The sequence below is a fragment of the Triticum urartu genome, chromosome 4 (assembly GCF_003073215.2).
Source record: "Triticum urartu cultivar G1812 chromosome 4, Tu2.1, whole genome shotgun sequence".
NCBI classification, from domain to species: Eukaryota; Viridiplantae; Streptophyta; class Magnoliopsida; order Poales; family Poaceae; genus Triticum; species Triticum urartu.
Window position 1 is genome coordinate 448,636,526 of NC_053025.1, and position 6,572 is coordinate 448,643,097.

The window sequence follows — 6,572 nt, forward strand, 5'->3', positions numbered from 1 at the left end:
ATCGAGCACTCTTGAAAGTAGTGTCGTAGCTTCCGGGATGCCATGAATACCACGTACGCAATCTTTTGATAATGCGGGTATCGTGATTTGCAGGGAGTGAGGACGGTGGACACATAATAGACAGGCCTTTGAAGGGGGAATTTTTGTCCATCCGCTTCTCGTTCGACGACGAGCACTACGCTTACAACCTGATGTGTTGCTGCGATGTACAATAGCATTGGTTCGCCGGTGTTTGGCGCGGCCAGGACTGGGTTTGTTGCCAGTATGGCTTTTATTTCATTGAGTCCGGCCGTGGCTGCGTCCGTCCATTTGAAGTGTTCGGTGCACCGAAGGAGGCGGAAAGGGGAAGGGCCTTTTCTCCCAAGCGGGAGATAAAGCGGCTTAAAGCCGCCACACACCCGGTTAACTTTTGTATTTGTTTGAGGTCCTTTGGGATATCCAGTTGCGACAGAGCTTGGATCTTGGCTGGATTTGCTTCAATTCCTCTACTGGACACAATGAAGCCTAAGAGTTTTCCGGCTGGAACACCGAAGACGCATTTTTCCAGGTTGAGCTTGATGTCGTATGTGCGGAGATTATCGAATGTGAGCTTCAGGTCGTCTACTAGAGATTCAACATGTCTTGTTTTGACGACCACATCATCTACGTATGCCTCCACTATTTTACCGATCTGGCTTGCCAGACATGTCTGAATCATGCGCTGATATGTTGCGCTGGTGTTTTTGAGCCCGAAGGGCATCGTGTTGAAGCAGAATGGCCCGTATGGTGTGATAAATGCCATTGCGGCTTGGTCTGATTCTGCCATCTTGATTTGATGGTAGCCAAAATATGCGTCGAGGAAACACAACGAATCGTGTCCTACGGTGGCATCGATAATTTGATCGATGCGGGGGAGAGGGAAGGGATCCTTTGGGCAAGCCTTGTTGAGGTCTTTAAAATCGACACACAGACGCCAGGATTTGTCCTTATTTGGTACCATCACCAGGTTTGCTAGCCAGTCCGGATGTTTTATACCTCTGATGAATCCGGCCTCCAATAGCTTTGCTAGCTCCTCTCCCATAGCCTGTCTCTTAGGTTCGGAAAAACGCCGAAGAGCCTGTTTGACAGGTTTGAATCATGTTTGGATATTTAAGCTGTGCTCGGCCAGCCTGCATGGGATTCCTGGCATGTCTGAAGGATGCCAGGCAAAAATGTCCCAGTTCTCTCGTAGGAACTCTCGCAATGCGGCGTCGACATCGGGGTTTAACTGTGCCCCGATGGAAGCTGTTTTGTTGGGGTCCGTTGGATGGACTTGGAATTTGACTATTTCGTCTGCTGGTTTAAAGGAGGTGGACTTGGATCTTTTGTCGAGTACCACATCGTCCCTATTCACGGTAGAGCGCAGTGCAATCAGTTCCTCGGCCGCTAGGGCATCGGATAGTGCCTCGAGGGCCAGTGCGGCTGTCTTGTTTTCGGCGCGGAGTGCTACATACGGATCACTAGCGAGAGTGATGATCCCGTTAGGCCCGGGCATCTTGAGCTTCATGTACCCATAATGGGGTATTGCTTGGAAGATTGTGAATGCTTCCCGCCCTAGCAAAGCATGATAACCACTGCTGAACGGGGCCACATGGAATGTGAGTTCTTCGGACCTGTAATTGTCCGGCGTGCCGAACACCACATCTAGTGTGATTTTTCCTGTACAGCGCGCTTCCCGACTGGGGATTATTCCTCTAAAGGTTGTGCTGCTTCGCATGATGCGGTTCCAGTCTATATCCATTTTTTGAAGGGTTTCGTCAGAGATGAGGTTCAATCCGCTGCCGCCGTCCATGAGTACCTTGGTGAGACGAAAGCCGTCCACTATTGGACTGAGGACCAATGCGGCTGGTGCTCGGGCTGTTCGGAATTTAGGTTCATCACTGGCATTGAAGGTAATGGCCGTGTCACTCCATGGGTTTACTGTTGCTACTTGGTAGACTTCGGCAAGGCTGCGGAGTGTCCTTTTTCGCATATTATTTGATGCGAAGGTCTCGAAGACTGTTAGTACCGTATTGGTGTCTCTGGGGTGGCTTTCTATGGCCTCCGGGATTAGGAGGTTCTCGCCGATCTTGGCCACCTACCGGAGTATCCAACATGCTCTAAGGCTGTGAGTTGGTGTGGCGTCCTCTGTGCTATGAATTTTACATGGTCCATTAAGCCATCCTTCCAGTACGGTTCCATGCCCTGTAGAGGGTTTTTTCCCTTTGGTGTTTGACCCGGGTGTCTGGCGCTGATACACCCTTTTATTTCGGACTGGTCTTGCCCTAAGGGCCGGATTGTCCCAAAATTTTGTTTCAGTTCTCTGGGCGCTTTCCATCGCACAGTACTTTCGTACTATGGACGCTAAGTCGACGAAGCATGTAATATCGCGGCGACTTATGGCGTTGAGTATTCCCTTGTCCATGCAATTATTGCAGAAGAATGAAATTGCGTCTTCCTCGCGGCAGTCCTTTATCCTGTTCATAACCAGGAGGAATCTGGCCCAGTAATGATGTACTGTTTCTTTGGGCTCTTGCCTGATTTGGGATAGATCGCTAATGTTCGGGTGGGTGGGTGGAGTTAAATCCGAAGCCTTATCCCTTCTGAGGCTCAGAGGCCGAGGAATTTCCGAACTCGAAAATTTGGATTGCTGGATGTCGCCCAATGAATCCGGTCCGTCGCCTGATTCTAGGTTCAGGTCTTGAGTGATATCCTCCCCTCCACGGACGTCCGTCTTGGAGGGATCGGGAATCCGGACGTAGCGAGTCCTTAGGATAGATGAAGGGTCGCCGCACTGTCCCTCTACCACGGCAACGTGATGGGTGGCTTGGGGAGAGTTAATCTCTCTCAGATCAGTTTTAGGCCCAATCTGGTCGTAATCCATAGCGACTCCTAGGGCGGCGAAGCGATCCAAGAGCTCGTTTATGGAGGAAAGCTCTATTGGATCTAACTGCTCGGCAAGTTCCGAGTTGACATGAAGATTGTTTTCGATGGCTCGAGAGGTCATCATCGGTGTAGAAGCCGAACATGTGGTCATAAGAAAACCACCTAGCCGGAGGGTTTGGCCGACAGCCAAAGCTCCCTTAGCAACGGTGTCATCTTTAAAGACGGGGCGAGGCATCCTTCCTGATGGTGACGACACAGAGGAACTCTCAATGAAAGCACCAATGTCGGTGTCAAAACAGGCGGATCTCGGGTAGGGGGTCCCGAACTGTGCGTCTAGGCCGGATGGTAACAGGAGGCAGGGGACACGAAGTTTTACCCAGGTCCGGGCCCTCTCGATGGAGGTAAAACCCTACGTCCTGCTTGATTAATATTGATGATATGGGTATTACAAGAGTTGATCTACCACGAGATTAGAGAGGCAAAACCCTAGAAGCTAGCCTATGGTATGATTGTTGATGTGTATGTTGTCCTACGGACTAAAACCCTCCGGTTTATATAGACACCAGAGAGGGTTAGGGTTACATAAAGTCGGTTACAATGGTAGGAGATCTGATCATCCGTATCGCCAAGCTTGCCTTCCACGCCAAGGAAAGTCCCTTCCGGACACGGGACGGAGTCTTCAATCTTGTATCTTCATAGTCCAGGAGTCCGGTTGAAGGTATAGTTCGGCTATCCGAACACCCCCTAATCCAGGACTCCCTCACACCCTATGAGGCTGCCAGCCCCCTCCCCTTGCTCCTTTATATACGGGGGCAGGGGGGAACCCTAGAACACACAAGTTGATTGTTTAGCCGTGTGCGGTGCCCCCCTCCACAGATTTCCACCTCAGTCATATCGTTGTAGAGCTTAGGCGAAGCCCTCCATCGGTAACTTCATCATCACCGTCATCACGCCATCGTGCTGACGAAACTCTCCCTCGACCTCAGCTGGATCTAGAGTTCGTGGGACGTCACCGAGCTGAATGTGTGCAGATCGCGGAGGTGCCGTACCTTCGTTGCTAGGATCGGTCGGATCGTGAAGACGCACGACTACATCAACTGCGTTGTCATAATGCTTCCACTTACGGTCTACGAGGGTACATGGAAAACTCTCCCCTCTTGTTGCTATGCATCACCTAGATGGATCTTGTGTGTGCGTAGGATTTTTTTTGAAATTACTGCGTTCCCCAATATGCACCAGTCCATAGATGGACCGCTGGAGCTTGCACACTTTGTTAGCACCTTTAGGATTGACAAAACCTTCTTGTTGCATCATATACAACTCTTCTTTAAGAAATCCATTAAGGAATGCAATTTTGACATCCATTTGCCAGATTTCATAAAATGTGGCAATTGCTAACATGATTTGGACAGACTTAAGCATCGCTACGACTGAGAAAATCTCATCGTAGTCAACATCTTGAACTTGTCGAAAACCTTTTGTGACAATTCGAGCTTTGTAGATAGTAACACTACTATCAGTGTCCGTCTTCCTCTTGAAAATCCATTTGTTCTTAATGGCTCACCGTTCATCGGGCAAGTCAATCGAAGTCCATACTTTGTTCTAATATGTGGATCCCATCTCAGATTTCATGGCTTCAAGCCATTTCGTGGAATCTGTGCTCATCCTTGCTTCCTCATAGTTCGTAGGTTCGTCATGGTCAAGTAACATGACCTCCAGAACAGGATTACCATACCACTCTGGTGTGAAACGTATTCTGGTTGACCTACGAGGTTCGGTAGTAACTTGATCTGAAGTTTCATGATCATCATCATCATTAACTTCCTCACTAATTGGTGTAGGAATCACTAGAACTGATTTCTGTGATGAACTACTTTCCAATTCGGGAGAAGGTACAGTTACCTCATCAAGTTCTATATTCCTCTCACTCACTTCTTTCAAGAGAAACTTCTTCTCTAGAAAGGATCCATTCTTAGCAACGAATATCTTGCCTTCAGATCTGTGATACAAGGTGTAACCAACAGTTTCCTTTGCGTATCCTATGAAGTCGCATTTCTTCGATTTGGGTTTGAGCTTATCAGGTTGAAACTTTTCACATAAGCATCATAGCCCCAAATTTTAAGAAACGACATCTTAGGTTTGTTGCTAAACCACAATTCATATGGTGTCGTCTCAACGGATTTAGATGGTGCCCTATTTAATGTGAATGCAGTTGTCTCTAATGCATAACCCCAAAATGATAGTGATTTATCGGTAAGAGACATCATGGATCGCACCATATCTAATAAAGTACGGTTATGACGTTCGGACACACCATTATGCTGTGGTGTTCCAGGTGGCGTGGGTTGAGAAACTATTCCGCATTGTTTCAAATGAAGACTAAACTCGTAACTCAAATATTCTCCTCCATGATCAGATCGCAGAAACTTTATTTTCTTGTTACGATGATTTTCCACTTCACTCTAAAATTCTTTGAACTTTTCAAACGTTTCAGACTTATGTTTCATCAAGTAGATATACTGATATCTGCTCAAATCATTTGTGAAGGTTAGAAAATAACGATACCCGCTGCGAGCCTCAACACTCATCGGATTGCATAGATATGTATGTATTATTTCCAATAAGTCAGTTGCTTGCTCCATTGTTCCGGAGAACGGAGTTTTAGCCATCTTGCCCATGATGCATGGTTCACAAGCATCAAATGATTCATAATCAAGTGATTCCAAAATCCCATCAGCATGGAGTTTCCTCATGCGCTTTACACCAATATGACCTAAACGATAGTGCCACATATAAGTTGCACTATCATTATTAACTTTGCATCTTTCGGCTTTAATATTATGAATATGTGTATCACTACGATCGAGATTCAATAAACCATTCCCCTTGGGTGTATGACCTCAGAATGTTTTATTCATGTAAACAAAATAACAATTATTCTTTAACTTAAATGAATAACAGTATTGCAATAAACATGATCCAATCATATTATGCTCAACACACACAAAATAACATTTATTTTAGGTTCAACAATAATCCTGAATGTAAAGGGAGTGTGCGATGGTGATCTTATTAACCTTGGAATCACTTCCAACTCACATCATCACCTCGCCCTTAACCAGTCTCTGTTTATTTTGCAACTCCCGTTTCGAGTTACTACTCTTAGCAACCGAACCAGCATCAAATACTGAGGGATTGCTATAAACACTAGTAATGTACACATCAATAACATGTATATCAAATATACTTTTGTTCACTTTGCCATCCTTCTTATCCGCCAAGTATCTAGTGCAGTTCCACTTCCAGTGACCATTTCCTTTGCAGTAGAAGCACTCAGTTCCAGGCTTGGGTCTAATTTTGGGCTTCTTCATGGGAGCAACAACTTGCTTGCTATTCTTCTTTGAAGTTCCCCTTTCTTTCCCGTTGCCATTTTCTTGAAACTATTGGTCTTGTTAACCATCAACACTTGATGCTATTTCTTGATTTCTACCTTCGCCGATTTCAGCATCGTGAAGAGCTTGGGAATTACTTTCATCATCCCTTGCATATTATAGTTCATCACTAAGTTCTAGTAACTTGGCGATAGTGACTATAGAATTTTGTCAATTACTATCTTATCTGGAAGATTAACTCCCACTTGATTCAAGCAATTGTAGTACCCAGACAATCTGAGCACATGCTCACTGGTT